Consider the following 22,619-nt stretch of genomic DNA (forward strand, 5'->3'; position numbering starts at 1 on the left):
TTATCAATTACTCCATAAAAGACGATGAATCAGGAAGGTGATGAAAAGGCTTTTATTAACTAGAGAACAGAGCATGCCTCTCGTGGGTGGCTGGTTCCAAGAAGGAAGTGAGTCGGCGAAACCCCCCCCTTTATACCTGGTCATGTGGGCGGAGTCAGCTGAGGCATGCCTTGGTACACAGCGCCACCCAGAGGTAACAATATACAATAACAGTGGTTTACCACAGGGATTACTACTAGTTCTAAGCTCTTTAGGGCTACCCCCAATCAGACGTATTCTTCAGACGTTCACTTTCAACTAAAGTTTGAGGTAGCCGAATCCTAAAGACACTTAATTGGGTCTAAAGGTCCGGACTATCTCTCCCTAAAGGAAAGGAACAACATGAAAATGTTACCATCCTCCAGATAGCACTTTTAATAAGTTTAGCTAGACTGTAATGTTCCAGATATTATGAGTGTGCGGGAAACTCCCCCAGAATTCTGCAACTCCTCACCAAAGAGTGTACAGAGATTGAGTTTGCAAGTTTGATACAGAAGTATTATGTGAGACTATTCTAAAAATATATAGATTTATTAAAGAACCGACATATAATTTACAGTTGGTGAGTCAATCGCAACATTAACAGTTCCAAAAAAAGAAAGCTTACAATTCTATTATCAGAGAGCCTACTCTCAAATTTTAACTTCGCTACAGTTTTACAGTTCTTAGTTTTATTCAGGATATCCGCCAAAATCAAATACAGTACCTTTGATCCCCGAGGTACAAAGAGTTGGAGACTTACAGAGCTGGCTCTGAAGCCAAGAATTGCTTTGCCCCTTTAAGCGAGTCTACTATCCCATTTGAGAGTTCAATATTTATACCCTTTTCCAGTGGTATTTCCTTTAAGGTTTTCTGCTGATGTAAGCTAATTATCTCTAGTCATTTTTCTGCTGACCCCTGCAATTCTTAGTCACCTCAGCTGGTAGCACTACAGAACAATGTCTCTCCTCTAGCTGTTCTAAATTTATCATAAAAAATGGTGTAACAGCAGGTGCGCTTTACTTGGTATCATTTTTATGAAGGCGGATGTTTGTTACTTTTATGTGCTCCTTTACGAGGTGTAAATTAGAACACCTTATACAGGGTGAACTATTGTCTTGTTCCCAAAGGTTCAGACTGTCAGGCGCCTTTAACCTTCTGTTTCACTAAGGTTATTGATTCAGTGTCAACAACTATCTTGGGCCCGATTTTGTGGATTGTGTGGGAAATGGTCGGATTCCCCCGAATGTGGGGTTCTGACACACAAAAAAAAGTGTCAGCCAGCTCCACGCAATTTTCCCTCAAGTGGCCAATTAATTTCCAGTGTGTGGGCAGCCTTGCTAATTGTCCATTTCCAGTCAGGAAGCCCCACAGTATGTTGTCATCATTTGTGGTGCTTTCAAGGTCCACAGCAAGCATTGCTTCCTCTGTTGGCTTCCAAACGAACCATACAGGATGGCAGAGGAGCCTGCAGCAGCTGTGGCCAGTGCCAGAACCCGAGCTGCCTCCAAATTCAACGAAGCTTCACTGCAGGCATTACTGGATGGGGTTAGGGCCCGCAGGAAGGTCCTCTTCCCTAGGTCAGGCAAGAAGAGGCCTCCCACTGAGACCAAGGCTGCATGGATGCAAGTGTCAGCAGATGTCAACTCGAATGTGCATGTCACCTTGGCATCACATCTCTAACTCCTTCCTCTACTCCCCCACAGGACCATCCAGAGTCCCCATCCCCACTGTGGAGGAGGAAGAGGCTGTGCAGCCAGACTCCTCAGAGGAAGCTCCAACCTCTGAGGGCGCAGCATCAGCAGAAGTAAGCACACCCAGCACCAGCGCAGACACTCACACTTCGGGGGGACCTTCGGGGCATAGAGTAGTGTTGTCACCTGGTGTATCACAGCTCACAAGTGAGCATCAGCAGATTCTGGAGACAGGGACAGTAGTGGAGAGTACTCGTCGGAGGGCGCAGGACTCTGCCAGCTCAGCTCAGCTGCGCTGCATGTTGACCCTCTGCCTCTGGGTCCATCCGCAAGAGAAGAGGTGATGGATCTCCATGCACAGATGCAGGAGTCTCTGGCAGGTTTTGTCTCCAGGGTCGCTGCGAGTGCGGAGCGAATGGAGGAGTCCATAGCGACCATGAGCAGAGCCTCTGTGGAGTCATTGGCGCAGGAACGCATCACCATGGAAAGGTTGGCAACCTCCATGGAGGAGATAATTTGCCAGGGTACGGAAAACATGGTGAGTGTTCATAAGAGAATGACATCTCTTGAGGAGCATTGACTATCTATTGAACAAAGAAACCAGACCTTCATGGAAGTCCTTCTGAGTAGGACTGCCAGTGCAGATACGGGTCCCCATGGCCCCCTAAAGCGCAGCAAGGTGCTCTCAAGCTACTTCCAAGCGCTGGCCCCTTCTGGTCTGTGCAGCTTCAGGTGAGTGAGCAACAGCCTGTTGCTCCTGGTGCTCCTCCTGCTGTTCCTGGTTCTGCTGCTGCCACCTCTGCTGCTGGAGATCCTGTAATGGCAAGAAGGGAAGGAAGAAAAGGTGTCCCATGCTTCTGGTAGATGCCTCCGCTGAGGAAGCGCTGAGTGAGGGTGGCGAGAGGGGCTTCCCAGGCGATCACATTGGAGAAGTGTGTGAGGCTTCAACCTTCCACAGCTGTGCCTAAGCCTTGAAGAAGTAGCCCCAGACCTGCAACAACAAGATCCTTCAACATACAAATGCTGTCCCTTTAGATCTCAGCTTTCCCGAATGAGCTGCAGCTGACAGCAAGCAAGCCGGCAAGCTTCACACCAGGTTTCATCAGCGGGGTTCCCCGCAGGCGTGTTTAGCATGGGGAACCCCTGAAAATCGCAAGGGCACCCTTAAATCGGCTTAAACATGGTGATAATTGCTCATTACTGTTCCGACGGCCAGTCCAGCCAGCGGCGGGCAAGATTGAATCAGGTCGCGGAAAAACGGCAGTCCAAAAGTTGGACGGGGCAGGGAATCAGGCGGGGGGGCTTGCGACCCGCTTTTTCAGCGATTTTCGGCCCCCGGCTGCCTGGAAAGCCGCCCGACGGCTGGCAGAAAATCAGGGCCCTTATCTCTATAGCCAGAATGCTTTCACTGCTTTTTCATCGTGAGGTTTCTAGATTTCCAGACCCAGTTTGCCATGTTTTAGTAAGGCCAGAATTCTTTCATAGAATGGTGTATTTTTCTGAATAGGTTCTATGGCTTATTCCTTCACAGTAACAAGGGCTGTACATCTTTGACTGGTGCTCTCGGTTCTCCCCTTGCAAGAAAATTTAAATGTCTCATGGTTCCTCAATGTCATCCAGGATAGTAATCCCTTCAGATTTGGATTCATGTGGGTTAGAAACTGGACCTCATTGTGCCTGTTTAACGGCAGTAAAGCCGATGCAATTAGAATCAATTTCAGGGACTCAAAGCCCCCGCTCAAAGTACGCCTGAAAGATTTCTAACTCGATATTGGGTCAAGCCATTTTTCAGGCCTCCCTGGCGGCAACCTAAAACAGGCATGAGGTCCAGCCTAACGACTGTTCTAGACCCCGTCTGCTAAATTGGACATGGCAGAGTGCAGCTCTGTCACTGAGTATCCAGGCAGAACAGATGTGCTCCCCCGACTCCACAGTATATCTATCACCCCCCTCCCAACCTGTTGGCACTCCATCCCCTCCCCATCCAACCCCCCGCGCTCACCCCGCATCCCCCTCCAATCCTGGGACTTATCTTAAGGCCACTGCCGGTAAGGCAAGTGGCCTGATATTCACTTTCCTCAAATTTCGAGCTGCCTGTGTAGACACATCTGACTCAATTAAAATCAGAAGGCCCAAGGCCCAATTTTAGGCTGACTTCGGGCTTCCCTGTTCGGACACACATTGTAGCCGCATCGTCGCCTTCGCACCCAAAACCGGCTGATGACCAATTACTAAAGCAGTATGGCCTAGAAATTCATTGACGCCACTTTTGGGGCGCTAAAGTGGGGCGTCCGCTAAAGTTTGCGGCCGCCGCCAAATCTAGGCCACTTCTCCGATATTCATTAGCTTCGCCCTACTAGTTCGGGCGAGCGCTAAAACTGCTGTTGGACGCCTCTCTTTGGGCGCTAAGCCGGAGGTGGTGATCGATAGCGCCGAGGCCGGGCGCAGCGCAGGTGCGGCCATCTTGTGACTGACAGCAGACACCCTGGCGCCGGCCAGCTCTTAAGGGGGAAGGGTCGACTGTGTCTGCTGCCACGCCCTGGATAGTGGAGCCCTCCAGCTAGGCCTGAACACTGCTGCTGGACCCAAATAGCGCCTGAAGACATGGAGAAGGCCCGTCAATGTGCGCAGCACTTCTCAGAGCGTGATCTGAGTGTGCTGCTTGCTGCTGTGGAGAAGAGGCGCCATGTTTTGTACCCGGACAATGGCAAGAAGGCGACAGTCCGCGTCTACAGGAGAGCCTGGAGGCATGTCGCCAGCAAGCTGTCAGCCAACAGCGACGTCCCCAGGACCGGTGCCCAATGCAGCAAAAAGTTAAATGACCTCACACGCATTGTCAGGGTGAGTACCCTTTCCAATGACCTCCTCATCCTTGCATGTGCACCTCACATTATGGGCAAAGGGACCTGAAAGCTCTAATGGCCAGCCTTCATCCAGCAGCTATGGCACAGGCATGAGCATCAATTGCACATTCTGCACTGAACACACTGGCCAAGCTATTCCACCATGGGAGGCAGTGCACAGCAGATCATGGCAACACACTGGCCAGGCTATTCCACCATGGGAGGCAGCGCACAGCAGATCATAGCGACACACTGGCCAGGCTATTCCACCATGGGAGGCAGTGCACAGCAGATCATGGCGACACACTGGCCAGGCTATTCCACCATGGGAGGCAGTGCACACAAGATCACGGCGACACACTATACTTAGAGGCCGTCCTTTCTCTTGCAGGCCAAGCTGGCGAATAATCGCAAGAGCCGGACTGCGACCGGGGGAGGACGACCCCATATCCAGCCACTCACCGACCTGCAACATCGCGTGGAGCGCCCCATGGGTGGCCGGGTGATTGGGCCCGTTGCATGTGGAGATGCCGACCCTGTTCTGGGAAGCAATGGTAAGGACACCACCTTTTGCACCTCTCTCGTCCCACTTGCGCATCAGATCTACATCCTTTGCCACTGTCCGACCAATGCGCTGAATGCCACCACTCATGCATCCCGCACTGACGCCCTCTCCTCACTCTAAAGCTACTCTTGTGCCTTCCTGCTTTCAGATGGTCAAGAGGAGGTCCCTCAACTTGCCAGTGACAGACCCTCCGAGGAGGAGCAGGAGGAGGAGCAAGAGGAAGGCGGGCCATCAGGGGAACCCTCAGCCGCGGCCACCCAGGCCAATGTAGGGGACACGTCTTCCCTGGAGGGCAGCGTGGCGGAAGTGTCGAAGGGGAGGGGAGCTCCTGGGACCTGCGTGCTGCAGAAAGGCGGGAGGGGGGTGGAAGCTCGGCGGCCTTCTCCCCAGAGGGGGGATGCGTTGGAGGGGAGTCCAATTGCTGGGCCCAGCGGCCTCCAGCAATGCAGGAAGGGTCGGCCAGCTCGGCGGCCTTCTCCCCAGAGGGAGAGTCCGGCCTCCAGTCAGGAGATGCTCTTCGCCGAGGAGATGGAACGCCTCGAAGACTTGTCCGCGGACTCGGAGCGCCGGCACACGGAGCTCATGGCGGCAGTGGCACGGTTGCCTGAGTCCATCGATTCCCTCTCTCAGAGTGTGGCCGAGTTCGGGCCCTTAGAGGCCACCAGTCGGGCGGAATTCCGGGCAGATCTTTCAGCGACTGGCCAGGTGATTAGTGGTGCCGTCCAGTCACTGGCTGCTCTGCTGCGGTCAGTGAACAGGTCAACACGGGCACTCACTGCTGCCACACTCGCTGTGTCAGCCAGGCTTCGCCAGGGCACCCGGCGCGCTGCAGCAGCACATCGGTCTGTCCCTCGGCAGATTGGTGCGCATGCTGCAGTGCTGGCCCGGGCGAGTGCCAGTGTCTCAGGCGACCAGCGAGCACCTGCCATCTGCCAGCTTGCCGCCATTCCTCCAGCCGCCACTGCCGCTCCCCCAGTGGAGCTGGCAGGAGCTGCTGCAGCGACTGATGCTGGCCAGCCACAGCTGCAGCAATCAACAGCCGGCCGCTCGACGCCCAGACCTCGACTAGGCCGACCCCCCAAGGGCATCTGCCGTCACGACATGTGCCCCTCAGGAGCATGCCCCCAGCCTTGCAGCAGCCAATGGCCTTACTTTGAGGCGGAGCAGCAGGGCGGGCAGGGGCCACCCAAAGATGGCCAAGGCATCGCCCTAACGGGCCAAATAGTCGAATGTGTGGCCATTTGTGTTTGTTTCTTGAGGCCGAGAATTGGATGTTTGTTTTTTGAAGGCTGATGATGTGATGTTTGTTTTGGACGAAGGCCGAGAATGACGGCCATTTTAGTTGCCCTATTTTGTTAATCCTCCCCAGGTTGTGGGAGCGAATAATGTGTTTGAGTGTTTTTTGGGGGTTTCCTCTGTTTTTGGTTTTCATGTGGGAAGGGCCCAGAGTTTGTACAATAAAGCATTTTATTTATTCACATTGTCCATGTTTGATCTTTGAAGTGTTTGTTGCCTTAACCGGCTGAGGGCTTGCGGAGCGGCTGCAATCATGTTCTATCATTGGCACAAGCCATTCCCTGACAGGGGGCCTAGAAGTGACGTTCAATAAGCCGACGACGGGCGGCCCTTGGACCTTGTGCGTCCCTCCTGGGCTGGTACTCCTCGTCCTCGTCGTCCTCATGCTCCTCCTGCTCCTCCTCCTGAGGTGGTGGTCCAACGTGAGGTGGCAGTGCCTGAGTCCTGCGGATAGCCAGGTTGTGCAGCATGCAGCAAACGATGACGAATTGGGAGACTCGATCCTGCGAATACTGGAGGGCTCCCCCGGAGCGGTCGAGACAGCGGAACCGTTGCTTGAGCACGCCGATTGTTTGTTCTATGAGGCTACTCGTCGCTTGATGGCTCTCGTTGTATGCCTCTTCAGCAGGGGTCATGGGCGCGCGGAGTGGGGTCATGAGCCAGGTACACAAAGGATAGCCTTTGTCCCCGATAAGCCATCCTCTTGGGGGATGCTGTGCCTGGAACATGTCAGCCACAGTTGTCTGTCGCAGGATAAAGGCATCGTGGCTGCTGCCTGGAAAGCGGGCATTGACAGCTAGGATGCGCTGCCTGTGGTCACACACCAGCTGTACATTGAGGGAATGGTGGCCCTTCCGGTTGCGGTAATCCTCGGCATGCTCAAGAGGTGCCCGCAAAGCCACATGCGTGCAGTCAATGGCGCCCTGCACCATGGGGAAGCCCGTTATTCTTGCAAACCCCACTGCACGCTGCTGCTGCTTGTCCAGGGTCATGGGGAAGGAGATGAATTGATGTCTCCTTCTGAAAAGGGCTTCGGTCACCTGGCGGATGCAGCAATGCACGGCGAACTGGGAGATGTTAGCGATGTCCCCAGCAGCGGATTGGAAGGAGCCGGAGGCATAGAAGTTGAGAGCCACCGTCACCTTCACTGCCACCGACAGAGACGTCCTGCGCATCAGCTGTGGCTGCAGATCTCTCTGAAGCAGCCGGCAGATGTCTGTAACCACCTCCCTTCGGAATCGCAGCCTCCTAACACACATCGCGGCAGACATGGTCAGATAGGAGGTCTGCTGGTGGTATACCCTGCGTGGGTAAGGCCTCAGTTGGCGACGCCTGTTGCCCCCTCTGCGTCTAGCCAGGGCTGCCACTCTCTCACGGCGCCTGTAAGCCCTTCTGGCATAAGGCTGAAATTCAGCGTTGCCACCCGATGCAACCCCCATTATATGCTGGCAAACACTGAGCTCTGAATGAAGGCTTAGATAATTGGTAAGCTCTGGCCTGAGCCAAAAATACCTGTCCAAGTGTTGGTCCAAACCAGTAAACTCTCCTCCTTGGTCTCTGTCCAAAAAACCGTTGCACAAGAGTGAATGCTGCAAAATGGCTGGCCTTTATACTGCTGGGTAAGTGCCCTTTAATTGCGCTCCCCTCAGCCCGGCTGGCCTGTGTACCGTTCCACTTCACAGTCGCTCGGGACGCCCGGCGCACAATGGGCCGGCGCGAGTGAAGTTCCGGTTTGGGGCGCACAAAGGGCGTTGCACTATTAAATGACGTCATGATCTGCGCGCGCAGCAGGGCGCACGCTAAGACTTTGCGCCAGCGCTAAATGTGTCCTGAAGTTGGGGAGAGGCGCAGATCGCACTGCGCCCGGGCGATAAGCGCCTAGCGCTCGAGATCTACTCCCCCTAAGGCGCTAACGGCTGGCGCGCCCAACTGAATTTCTAGGCCTATATCTGTATGTAGATATCTAGGCCAGGAATTTCCTCGGACCTGCTTGCCCTGTGCCAACGTTTCTTAGCCAGAAGTGTGGTAGAGACACCGTAGGCGTGCTCCTCCAAGCCCCATAAAAATAATCTGGGCCGCTGGACGTTCCCACTTCTCCCGCTCACAACCATTGTGAATCTCCCTTCCCGCACCACCCCCAACCAACCCCTCTGCCTCCCGCCAGGAGTTACCTTGCTGCCAGCTGGCCGGGCTTTGATCAGTCCAGTATTGCTCAGCCCAATTTTGGCAAGCTGCGTCGGAGTGGATGTTTGAAGCCCGTAGTTGACTGATTCTATTTAAATGAGTCCCAGGCCTTTAAATGGCTACGGCCACTTTGCTACTAACATGGGCAGCCAATTAACTCTTCTGGATGGCAGCCCAAAAGTTAAAATCTACCATTTATTCCTTTCAAATCTCCAGGCACAGAAGATGATGGAGGGTCCGCCTCGCTGATTGAGGCCATAACTTTGATTAATTTCAGCCAAAATCTGATTAGGTTCTTCGTATCGGCTAGACATCTCGATGGTCAATCTGTTAATTACATTGTTCTGCAAATATTCACCATCTTCTGAAGAACTTAAAGATACTATCATTAAAACCTTCCTGGATTGCACAGTCTGAGAGATTGCTGGGATATCCTGAAGTGTTACTGTATCTGATGTATCAATTCATTCAGAAGCTATCCCTGTAGTGAATCCTTGCAGTGAATCTACCTCCACAAGTTCTAATTGTAACATAGGAACATACAGCCGGTTTTAGAGTTATACCAATTGTGGCATTAAATAGTTTTAGTTTGATACTGTGGCCTAGAAATTCAGTTGGTTGCGCCAGCAGTTAGCGCCTTAAGAGAAGTGAATTTCGGGCGTTATGCGTGTAGCGCCCGGGCGCAGCGCAGTTTGCGCCTCGCCACAAATTAAGTTGACCCTTAGCGCCGGCGCAAAGTTTAGCGCCCACCCGGCTGCGCGCGCAGAAAATGACGTCACATCCTCGTGAAACGCCCTTTGCGCGCCCCGATTCCAAACTTCAGTCGGACCGCCCCATTGTGCGGCTGGCGGCCAGAGCGTTTGTAAAATGGAACGCAACACAGCCGACGCGGGCCCCGGGGAGCGCAAATTAAAGGGCACGTACCCTGCAGTATAAAGGGCAGCCATTTTGCAGCAAACACTCTTGCGCAACGGATTTCTGGACACACAACAAGGAGGAGAGCTAACTGGTTTCGTGCAGCAACAGCTCAGGTATTTTTGGACTCAGGCCAAAGCGCTGCAAGTGCCCTGTTGGAAATTTGACTGTTTGCCAGCATTTGATGGGGGTTGCATGGGGTGCCAACGCGGAGTTTCAGCGCCATGTGCGTAGGGCTCGCAGACGCGGGGTCAGGGGGGCAGCCCTGGCTAGAGGCAGAGGGGGCAACAGGCGTCAGCAACATAGGCCTTACCCAGTCAGGGTATACCGCCAGCAGCGCTCCTACCTCACCATGAGTGGCGCGCGATGTGTAAGAAGGCTGAGATTCCGAAAGGAGGTGGTTGCAGAGATCTGCCACCTGCTTCGCAGAGATCTGCGTCCAAAGCTCAGGTGCAGGACGTCTCTGTCGGTGGAAGTGAAGGTGACGGTGGCATTGAACTTCTATGCCACCGGCTCCTTCCAATCCACTGTTGGGGACATAGCTAACATATCCCAGTTCGGCGTGCATCGCTGCATCCGCCAGGTGACCGATGCCCTTTTCAGAAGGAGACGCCAATTCATCTCCTTCCCCATGGCCCTGGAGAGCCAGCATCAGCGTGCAGTGGGATTTGCTAGACTCGCGGCCTTCCCCTTGGTGCAGGGCGCCATTGACTGTACGCATGTGGCTTTGCGGGCACCTCTGGAGCATGGCGAGCAGTATCGCAACCGGAAGGGCTACCATTCTCTCAATGTGCAGCTGGTGTGTGACCACAAGCAGCGCATCCTGGCTGTCAATGCCTGCTTTCCAGGCAGCTGCCACGATGCCTTTACCCTGTGGCAGAGTACTGTGCATGACATGTTCGAGGCACAGCCTCCCCCAAGAGGATGGCTACTCGGGGACAAAGGCTATCCTTTGTGTACCTGGCTCATGACCCCGCTCCGCGCGCCCAGGACCGCTGCTGAAGAGGCATACAACGAGAGCCATCAAAGGAGCAGAAACATCATCGAGCAAACTATTGGGGTCCTCAAGCAGCGGTTCCGCTGCCTTGATCTTTCCGGCGGATCTCTGCAGTATTCGCCGCACCGGGTCTCCCAATTTGTCGTAGTTTGCTGCATGCTACACAACCTGGCTCTCCGCAGGATTCAGGCACTGCCACCTGACGTTGGACCACCACCTCAGGAGGAGGAGCAGGAGGAGCAGGAGGAGGAGGAGGAGGTGGAGGAGTACGTTCCCAGGAGGGAGCGACAAGGTCCAAGGGCCGTCCGTCGCCAGCTTATTGAACGTAACTTCTAAGCCCCCTGTCAGGGAATGCCTTGTGGCCATGAAGCAAGATGAATGCAGCCGCTCCGCAAGCCCTCAGCCGGCGAAGGCAACAAAGACTAACAAGAACAACCATGGACACTGTCTGAATAAAGATAAATTTATATTTGACAAAAATGAAACCCCTTCCCACATGAATCCCAAAAACAATCAACGGCCCCCACAAAAAGTGCAACAAACGACTCACTCCCACAACCTGGGGAGGAGTAACTCCACATTTGAACAAACCAGGCCTCAACCTCGGCCTTAACGCAAAAAACATATCCATAAACAAAACAACCATGGGCAAAATAAAGATGTCCACCGCCATATAAAATGAAAGCTGGCCACACCCTCTACTTAGTGGCCTGCGAGGGCGAGACCTTGTCCAGCCTTTTGGCGCCCCTGCCCGGCCTGCTGCTCCTCCGCAAGCTCTGCCCAGTGGCTGCTGCGAGGCTGGGGGAAGGCGCCTGAGGGTCAGATGTCCTTCCGCCAGATGGCCTTGGGGGGTGGCCTACACGGGCTTTGGGCCTCGAGGGGCCGGCTGCTGATTGGCGCACATGTGCATGCCCACCATCAGCTCCAGCCGCTTGCCGTTGACGCTCCACTGGGGGAGTGGCGGCGACGGATGGCGCAATGTGGGCAAGCTGGCGTATTAGAGGTGCTGGCTGGTGATGTCGCACGCTGGTACTCGCCCGGGCACGCACTGCACGATCCGCACCAATCAGCCGAAGGGCGGATCGCTGTGCTGCTGCAGCGCGGCGGGTGTCCTGGCGATGCCTGGCTGAGGCAGCGCGTGTGGCAGCAGTGAGTGCCCCTGTTGCCCTGGTCTGCGCCCGCATCACATCCGCCACTGACTTGACGGCATCAGCCAGCGACTCCATCGCCAGAGGCATCCGTTCCACTACCTCCATCATCATCCGGCCACTCTCGGCATTTGATGCCCCAAACTCCCGCAAACTGGTCGCCAGCGACTCGATGGCCTCAGGCATCCGTCCCACCACCTGCATGAGCTCTGTGTGGCGGCGGGCCGAATCCTCGGCCATTTGGTCCAGCTGGCGCACCTCCTCCGAGGTGAAGGTGGCCGGACTGGAGGCGGGACTCTCCCGCTGGGGAGCAGGGGTCCGAGCTAGGCGACCCTTGGCACGTTGCTGGCGCCGAATGTCCACAGCAACTGCACTCCCCTCCGATCCTTCCCCCATCTGGGGGGAAGGCCGCAGCCCACCCGCAGCCCTCCTGGGTGGCTGGACGCCACTGGTCCCAGCAGCTGCGCTCCCCTCCGAAAGTTGCTCCAGGCTCTTGTCCAGGGAAGACGTGTCCAACACTTCGCCCTCTGCTGCGGGACCTGAGTCCTCCCCTGATGGTCCGGGTTGCTCTTCCTCCTCCTCCTCCTCCTCCTCCTCCTCCTCCTCCTCCTGTTCGGAGGGGCTGTCACTGGCAGCTTCAGGGAGCTCTTCGTCACCAGCTGAAAGCTGGAAGGCACAAGAGTAGCTTCAGAGTGAGGAGAGGGCGTCAGCGAGGGAGTCATGACTGGTGGCATTCAGCGCATTGGTGGCACAGTGGCAAAGGAGGTAGCTCGGATGCGCAAGTGCGACGAGAGAGGGCCAAAAGGCGAGGTCCTTACCATTGCCGGGCAGCGGGGGGTCGGCTTCTCCGCACACTCTGGGCACAATCACGTGGCCTCCCATGAGGCCACTCACGCGCTCCTCCAGGGGAGTGAGCTTCCGGAACTTGGCGCGGCCTCCCCCGGTGATGTCGCGGTGCTTGCGATTATTCGCAAGTTTAGCCTGCAAGAGAAAGGACGGGCTCTAAGTGCGGTGTGTAGCCGTGACGTAGTGTGCACTGCCTCCCATGGTGGAATAGCTTGGCCAGAGTGTAGCCCTGATCTAGTGTGCACTGCCTCTCATGGTGGAATAGCTTGGCCAGTGTGTAAAGTGCAGAATGTGCAATTGATGCTCATGACTGTCCCAAAGCTGCTGGCTGAGGGCTGCCCATTAGGCCTTTCAGGTCCCTTTGCCCATCATGTCAGGTGTACATGCAAGAATGATGAGGAGAGTGGAAAGGGTACTCACCCTGACAATCCTGGTCAGGTCATTGTATTTCTTCCGACATTGCATCTTGTCCCTGGGGGCATCGCCGTAGGACGACACCCTGGTGGCGATCTCCCTCCAGGCTTTGGTGTAGACGCGGTGGGTGGGATTCCTGCCAGTGTCTGGGAACAAGATCCTGCGCCTCTTCTCCAATGCTGTCAGCATGATATCCAGATCACGCTCTGAGAAGCGCAGGGCACGCTCACGGGCCTTCTCATGCGTTGCCATGGCTCCTTGGGCTCAGCAGCAGTGTTGAGGCCTAGTTTGAAAGCTGCAGTGTGCAGGGCGTGGCAGCAGACCAAATCGTCCCTTCCCCCTTTAAGAGCTGGCCGGCGCCACGGGGTCTGCTGTCAATCAAAAAATGACCGCACCCGCGCTGCGCCCCGTCTCGGCGCTATCCCTCTGCACCACCGGCTTAGCGCCTAAAGATAGTCGTGTAACGCCTCTTTTAGCGCTCCAGCAACCTCTTAGGGCGAAGCAACTGAATTTCGGCGAAGGGGGTGCAACTTTGGGGCGGGCGCTAAAGTCGGGCGGGCGCTAACGTTAGCGCCCCAAAACTGGCAAAACTGAATTTCTAGGCCTGTGTCTTTATTCTCTTTTTAATAAAATGGCCGATTTTCTTCGGTTCTGTGCCCATGAACCTTTTTGCTGAAGTCAGTGGGGCTTCAAGCCACAACCTTCTGATTCAGCCAAAGCTGACGTCTTTGATCATTATTAATGCCATCGTTGATTCTACAACCAACATTTTATATAATATTATTGTAATATGTAACTTTCACATATGTATTACATCAGAATCCTAAAAAAACACCTTTAGTTGTATCCTACTTAATGACAATGGCCCAGAAATTCCAGAACGGGGCTTGCAGCGCGTGCAAGCCCCATATTTACACTTACCCCGCGCTACTGACGATCAGCTCCAGGGACGCCTGGACTTGGTGAATGAAAAAGAAGAATCCCGGGCAGCGTATGACGTCACGCCGCCCAGGAGTGCAGCCAGCACGAAGCCAGGAGCGTGCAGTGTAAGTGAGACACGCCCCTTGAGGTCTCAGTTTCACTGGACACGCCCCCAATGTTTCTGTCAAGCTGCTAAGGATTTTTACATGCAAAGCAGTAGTTTAAATAGGTTCTTGGAAGTTTTTTGAAGATTTTGGTAACTTTTATAAACTTTTTAAAATGTTTACATTATTTTGAGTAATCTGAAGTAGTTTTAAAGAGAATTAAAGCAATTTAAAGACTTTTAAAAGCCCTAAAAGAATTTTTTTAATTCCATTTATTTATTTAGCAATGTCGTCGTCATACGTGTCTTCACACTGTTCCCTTTGGGGAACTGTATGAAGTGGTGGAAGGATTTATGGCCGTGATTAACGCTCATTCCGTGACCGTAACCATCTTTGAACCAGCCATTAGGGCGGTTAGTCCTATGGCGGGAGGGTTTTACGGGCTCCCACAAGCTATACAAGGAGGGGGGGCCACCCACACCCACGGACGCAAATATCCCACTGGATGTCAACCCAGAATTTAGAGCCGGAGCTCCGACTCCACTTGCCGGGACTGTCTGGAGCGGGGTTCGAAACCCTACCCTGATCTGGCCCAGCGGCGGGGATCCTACCGCTATGACAAAGGCCCAATCCGATTAGCAACGTGAAATGGCAGCATAGGGCTCCAGTCACGGGGAGGGAAAAGGCGCAGGAAACGTATGGGTGTCACCTTTTGTGCGGAGTGGGCCTTTTGCGTAGCAGTAAGCATCCCCGCCGCTGGGCCAGAAGGAGTAGGGTTTTGAACCCCACTCCAGACAGTCCCGGCAAGTGGAGTCGGAGTTCCAACTTTAAATTCTGGGTGGACATCCAGCGGGATACTTGCATCCGTGGGTGTTGGTGGCCCCCCCCCCTCAGATGGGTTGTGGGAGCCCGTAAAACCCTCCCGCCATAGGACTAACCACCCTAATGGCTGGTTCAAAGATGGTTACGGTCACGGAATGAGCGTTAATCACGGCCATAAATCCTTCCACCACTTCATACAGTTCCCCAAAGGGAACAGTGTGAGGATACGTATGATGATGACCTCTTGCGCAATGCACCTCCTTGGACCCTCAGTTGCAGATGCGAGGGGGCAAGTCGTGCAATTGTTAAATTTTTCATTTTATTGACATGTAAAATGTTGGCCCAGTAATTCCCTTCCAACTGCGCGAGTACGGTCGGGGTACTTACGCATCTGGCCGGATGAAATGCCGGTTTTCAGCATGCACAGTGCTTTTGGGGAAAACCGGCATTTCCTGTCCTCTGAACGAAGGGGTTCAGAGGCAGAACGCGTGCGACTGCACAGGCAGCGCGTGCGCAGTATAATTCGCCGCTTTCATTACTGCTTTCAGTGAGGTCAAGTCCTTACAACTTACACATGAAAAAAGCATGGGTACAGTTGCTCCAGAGGCTGCGGAGGAAGATATTTCTTATCGTGGAGCTTCTGAAAGTATGTATGTCTGTATATATTCCTTTGCGTGTTATGTATATATTCCTTTACTTATGTGTATGAATGTATTATTTAATTATGACTTTCAGAGAAAGTAACTTATTTGAAAATCATAATTAAAAACATACATTCATACACATTAGTAAAGGAATATAAAACATACATACATATACGTAAAGGAATATATGTGGACATACATACATAACTCATTCTCACATTCCATTCACACAGCCACAATTGCTCCTTCTACCTACCGTTCTGAAAACCCTTTAAAAAAAAAATTTTTTAACTTTAAAACTTACTTAAAATTTCTTAAAATAACTTCCCTCCCTTTCCCAAACAAAAATATTGCATTTCAGAAGCTCCACGATAAAATGTTTCTTCCTCCGCAGCCAATGAACCACTTTACACTTGCTTTTTTCAAGTGTAACTTCTGAGGACTTACCCTCACGGATTTCATGAATGAAATCTACGAAGTTCACTGCGCAAGCGCTGCCTGTGCAGTCGCACGCGCTCGAGGTCTGGAAATGCCGGCGTTCCCCGCATGCGCTGTTCATGCTGAACGCCGGCATTTCCAACGGCCAGATGCGTGAGTACCCTGAGCGCACTCACGCCTTTGGCCGCGAATTTCTGGCCCAATATATTCCTATCTCCTTATCAGTCAAAGCAATGTAAAAAGGGAATGTCAAAGAATGCATTAGAATAACAGAGATATATTAAAACCTACTACAAATTACATGTATAGCATTCATTTTTAATGTGCCTCAAGAAGTCATAAAGTAGCATTTTACTGAATTCAGATCCACCCCGTGATATTTGCCCTAATTAATAATTAACACAATTGGGTTTAATTCTTGGCAGAAGGCACAGTCCAGCAGCCTCAGTGGCAAAATGAACATTTTATACTCAATGATAAATAAGTGGTAACATTACCAAATCCCTCCAATTCCCACCCCCCCAAAAAAGTGATTAAATAGAGAGAGAAAACATAGCAACAAATAATGCAGATGAACCAAATTATGACTCAGGGCGATATCTCAATTTGGATCAGTGTAAAGCTCTGTTTATTATCTTAAAAAAAACTTTTCCCCCCCAACATTACTCAGAGAAAACTGATTATTTTAATTTGCCTCTTAAAATGCAGAATAAAGTTGACAGGTGGCTCGAAGGGCACGAATGCGCTCATGAGTTTATTCAGACTCAAACTAAAATAACGTTGCTTTGCAGTCCTTCAGCAAGATATTTTTATATTTATAATTGAAGGTAAATCAGCCTCGTAATGCAAGAAAAAAAAACAAAATGTCTGACAAAAAAAATGAATTGGGACTATTTTAGTGAGTTTAATTATGACCTGCTTTGACTGAAGCATTATGTGGTTAAAATACACATCATTATTCTTGCATGTATAATGAGGGCTGGTAACAGCTGTGTGAAATAAGATGCATACGATACAGCCCTGTGGTGTTCTGCATAAAATGATTATGGCTTGTGCGGCATACTATTATGCTCGACACCTTTCAGGCTTTTTCATGGATTGCTGGAACAATATGAATCTGAAATATATAACTCTCTCCACCCTCTCATCTCACCTCCTCCTACACACACGCACACACAGGCTTTGATTTTTGTAAAGTTTTTACACTCTGTATCCATTGGTTTCTCTTCACTAAGCACTCAGCACTGTCACTGCCAGACATTTTCTTCTGATATATAAAATGCATATGTATATACATGTACCATAGATATAGGTAGCAGAAAAGATAGGCCTGGATTTTCCTGGATCGCATTTACGCAGAAATTGCACCAGAGCTTTTGATGGTTTCTATGCCAACAGAAAGTGATATCGAAAGAGGAAAACAAGCCAAGGTTGAATAAAGTATCAGCTTAGCTGGGTGGTAGCACTCTTGCCTCTAAGTCAGAAAGTGGTGGGTTCCAGACCCATTTAAGGCCTTGAGCATATAATCTAGGCTAACATTTAGTGTACAGAAGAAATACTACCTTCCCCTAATACAAATCTTGATTTGCTCTTCTCTTAAAAGATGCAATGGTTTCTATCTCAACTACTCTCTATAGCACAATATTCCGATCGCTAACAATTCTATGTGGAAAGAGATTTTTCCGAACCTCTTTCCTCATTCTCTTGGATGTGAAGATATGTGTTCTTCCGAAAGAAAGGAAGAGAAGAACTATTGCATTTGTATAAAAACTAGAGAGAATTGAGACACATAGGCCACAAATTTAATTGAGGAGACAGCTTGAAGCCAGGTTGCCTGGTGGGCGGGGTCCGGACCCGCTGCCGGCTGCAGCCGCTCCTGAGTTGAAATTTTAATTTAATTGGCCCCTTAAGTGCCGTAGTGCGCGCTGGCTGGCCCAATGACTGGGATCGGGTTTGTTAGTCGCCTCTGATGACGTCTTTGGTGCAGATGTTTTTAAGGGTCCCATGCAGCCTCAGCCTTTCATTTCTTGATCCTGCTGGTGTCTGAATGTGCCAAGGCCACAATGAGTGTTTCCAAACCGAAGGCTGCTCCACGCTTCACTGAGGACTCCCTCCAGGCTCTTGTGGAGGGAGTAAGAGGGCGCAGGGAGATTCTGTTCCCTCCTGATGGCCGGAGGAAGCCTCCTCAGCAAACCAAGGCAGCCTGGCTGTGCATTACTGAGGAGGTCAGCGCAAGGTCCTTGTGTTCACGCACCTGGATCCAGTGCCGGAAACAGTTTAATGATCTTCTGCGATTAGCAAAAATGCGTATCACATCACATTTACCTTCAATCTGCTTCCCTTCTCTTCTCATCACCAGCACTCTGCTTTGTAAGCCTGCTCCTCCACATCCCACCTTACACTTACTTCCCTTGCACCCTAACCTATCCATCGCTTTCTCTGTACTGAATCACTTCACCATCCTGCTATGCCGCCCTCACACTCGCTGTCACTGTTAAGCAATGACACCAACTAAGAACGCACAGGGAGCTAGCTTCCTCTTGACACCTCACTCCATTCTTGTCTCCCTCTAACCTTCAATGTTATGGATTCTTCACATTCACTCCATCACTCTTGCTGAAACTCCACTTGTGTCCCTCCTTGCAGGAAAAGATAGCCCACAATAAGAGGGAGAGAGCACAGAGAGGAGGAGGCACACCATCCCTCGCTACAATTGACAAGTGCTGAGAAGGCTGCGCACGAGATCGTTGGAGGTGGCGAGGAGCTGGAAGTGGGGGATGGAGAGATGGGCACACTAGGTGAAGCTGGTGACAGAATAGAGTTTCATCCCTCTCATTTAGATTTCATGATTGACTGCAATGGCATATGATGTTCGAGATTCACTTTGTATCATCTGCAGAAAAAGATGTGTCTGCTACCTAAAAATCAGATGACTAACTCATGCCTTTACTCTCCCACAGGGCCATTGAGCACCCCACTCCCCACTGTCCAGGAGGAAGAGCCGGATGACTCCTCAGAGGAACCTGCAGCCTCCGAGAGAGCAGCGTCACCATTACTCAGTGCACCCAGCACCAGCGCAAATACGCACACCTCAGCGGGGCATTCGCGACATAGAGTAGTGTTGTCACCTGGTGTATCACAGCTCACAAGTGAACGACAGCAGTGGAGAGTCCTCCTCGGAGGTTGCAGGGCTCTGCCAGCTCTGCTCAGCTGCATGCAAACACTTTTGCCAGGCCTGACAAGGCGGAATTGGAGGCGTGTGAGGTGTTAATATCGCAAAAAATGGTGGGCGGCCCTGATCCCGCTTCCATCCCGCATCTGAGCAATTTTCCCACACTCTTGGTTTCAGACCCCATTTCCATCCTGCCTCCAAGAGGCAGGATAGGCCCTTAAGGCCCAACCTGAACAACCACTTAATTGCCTCTATAATGCCATTTTGAGAGGCCTTTCTGATTTTAACACATTTCCCCCATCCTACACGCCTCCTCTGGAACACGCCAGTTAATTCTGGTGGCCTCACAAGTGGATTGCTTACTAACAGCTGCAGCTCCACCATTACAAAGCAGTTTTCACCAATGATCACTTGCAGGTGACAGAACTTTGTTGTCTCAGGTCTGGGGGAGCTTTTAGCAGGCATACTCATTGTTGTGGAAGTTTGGAACCTGACACCCATCTCCAGAGTGAACTGCTAGGAAACCCCCCTCCCCACCTTGACTGAGCGCTTCCTCAATTGAGGCATATACCAGAAGCATGGCGGCCATTTATTTCCTTTCCTCCTGGACAATAGATTCGGATGAAGACCAGTCGTGGCGGTAGCAGAACCATGAACAACAGCAGCACCAACAGCAGCAGCAACAACAGGAGTGCCAAGCTGCTGCTCACCCACCTGAAACTGCACAGGCCAGAAGGCGCCAGCGCATGTCCACATTGCTGCCCGGGATGCAAGGGACACCCTCATGTTGGCCAGATTTGCTTAGCCTGCACAACCAAACACTTTTGCCTCACACCTTCTTATCAGAGCATCGACAATGGACAAGAACCTGTGGATTCCTATCACTCTGACCACCATACTGACAATTGCAATTTGCTCTAAGCCCTCAATTTGGAAGTCCCATTTGCGAAATGACATAGACCACAACTTCAACAGTTTGCCATCAGAAATTTTTATCACAACAAGCAACTGATGGCATTTAAAAAATAAACACAACTTAACACCTAAGTGACTACCCTTGTGACTACTTGTGCATTACCTTCCCCTTATGCGTGCTCCTATGTGGTGCTTCCCCTATGGCTTCAGCAGATGTGGAGGCCCCTTGCTCACTTTCTTGCTGCTCCTGTCTCGACACCTTTGGTGGCCGTCCTCTGGGGTTGTGAACCTGTGAGGGCTCGGCAACAGCCTGCTGCTCCTGCATCTGTGCAGGGGATGAGGTGCCCATCTCAGTTGGGTGAGGACTCTGGTGGGGCTCTGACCAAGGGCTTTGCAGTGGCATGGTCGTGTGAGCGCTTGGAGAGGGCCCCCCACTTCCTTGTTGTCTGCCACCAACATCCTTGCTGCACTTCAGGAGGGCCATGAGGACCCGTTTCTGCACTGGAAGTCCTACTCCAGAGGACTTCCAAGAAGGTTTGGTTTCTACGCTCAATAGCTGACCATCGCTCCTCAAGTGATGCCAATCTATTCTGAACAATGACCATGTTTTCAACACTCTGGCGACTTAGCTCCTCCATGGCCATAGCCATCCTCTCCTCCACCGTAGCCATCCTTTCCACGGAGGTTGCCATCCTTTCCGTGGTGATGCGTTCATGCGCCAATGCCTCCACAAAGGCTCTGTTCATGTTCGCGATGGACTCCTCCATTCACTCCACATTCGTAGCGACCCTGGATACAAAACCTGCCAGAGACTCCTGCACCAATTCCTGGAGTTCCAGCATCGCTCTCCTTCTGGATGGACCCGGAGGCACAGGGTCGACATGCAGCTGAGCCAAGCTGGCAGAGTCTGGCGCCCTCCGACGAGGACTCTCCACTGCTGTCCCTCTCACCACCATTTGCTGCTGCTCACTTGTGAGCTGTGATACACCAAGTGACAACTCTACTCTATGTCCCGAAGGTCGCACCGAGGTGTGAGTGTCTGCGCTGGTGCTGGGTGCGCTGAATTCTGCTGATGCAGCGCCCTCAGAGGCTGCAGCTTCCTCTGAGGAGTCTGGAGACTCAGGCTGTTCCCCTTGGACAGTGGGGATGGGGGCTCTCGATGGTCCTTTGGGGGAGTAAAGGAAAGAGTTAGAGATGTGAGGCCAAGGTTACATGCACATTGAATGGTGCAGATGATCATAAGTCCATCTGTTAGAGCATCAGAATCATTTTCAGTGACTCAAGCAATTTCAATGAGAGAGATGCTAAACAATTCTGTCACCAGCTTGTTGTGATGCGCCCCTCTGTCCGTCACCCACTTGGGAACCGTCCTCGATGCTGGCAATTTCCAGGGCCGCCTCCTCCCAGGTGGTGAGCTGGGCTACTGAGGGTGGCCCTCCTCTTGTCCTCGCTCTTTCCATCTTATTGTGGGCTCTCTTTTCCTGCAATGAGGGACACAAGTGGAGTTTGAGTGAGAATGAAGGAGTGAGTGTAGAGAATCCACAGCATAGATGCTTAGAAGGAGACAAAGGGCCCTCCCTGTGTGTTGTAAGTTGTTGTCATTGCATCACAGTGATAGGGAGTCTGAGGGCTGCATGGTCGAATAGTTAAGTGAGTGTGACCATAGAGAGAGAGGGAATGGGTGAGGTGCAGAGATGTAAGTGTGAAGTGGGATGTGGAGGAAGAGGTTGGCAAAGCAGAGTGCTGGTGAGGAGACGAGATGGGGATGAGATTGAGTGTGATGGGAAAGTCATACTCACTTTTCCTGTGCGGAGTAGGTCATGAAACCTCTTCCTGCATTGCAGCCAGATTCTGCGGCTCAAAGAGATGGAGTTGACCTCCTGGGCCACTTGCAGCCACACAGCTTTAGTCTGCTGGGTTGGCTTTTTTCTCCCTGCGGAAGGGAAGAGCACCTCCTTATTGGATCTTGCTCCCTCCACCAGAGCTTGGAGGGAGGCCTCATCGATGCGTGGAGCACACTTTGGCCTACTAGTGGACATAGTGGATGAATGAAGGGTTTACAACAATGGTCATAAAGTTTCCAGTCTGCCGATGAAGCAAGCCTTAAATCCAGCAGCATTGATGATGTCATCGGAGGCGACTTTCTGTATGAAATGATTCATTGGGCCAGGGGTTTCCACATGCTCGAAATCAAGTGCCCAATTAGGGGAAAATCACACTTTTTTCCCACTTCACATCAGAGTCGGGGTCCTGACATGAAAACCACCTGACACGCCCCAGCCCACTCCAATGGCAAAATTGAGCCCTGTGGCTCTGGGGCCATCCAAAAAGAGAGTGGTGCTGGACATCCAGGAACAAGTGCAGAAGTCTGTAACAGGGTTTGCATCCATGGTAACTATGAGTGTGCAGAGAATGGAGGAGTCCATCTCTAACATCAGCACTGCCTTTGTGGAGGCAATGGCGCATGAACGTTCCGCCATGGAGAGGGTGGCAACCGCCATGGAGGACATAAGTCGCCAGACTAATGAAAACATGGTGACTCTTCAAAATAGATTGTCTGCTATGGAGGAGAGATGGGCATCTATTGAGGAGAGACACCAGAGCTTCATGAACGTCCTTGTTCTGAGGAGTGACAGTACAGATACGGGTCCTCATGGCACCCTGATGTGCAGCAAGGTGTTCT

The sequence above is a fragment of the Somniosus microcephalus genome, chromosome 7, assembly GCF_052327205.1.
Source record: "Somniosus microcephalus isolate GS21.2 chromosome 7, FLI_Smic_1.0, whole genome shotgun sequence".
Classification (NCBI taxonomy): Eukaryota; Metazoa; Chordata; class Chondrichthyes; order Squaliformes; family Somniosidae; genus Somniosus; species Somniosus microcephalus.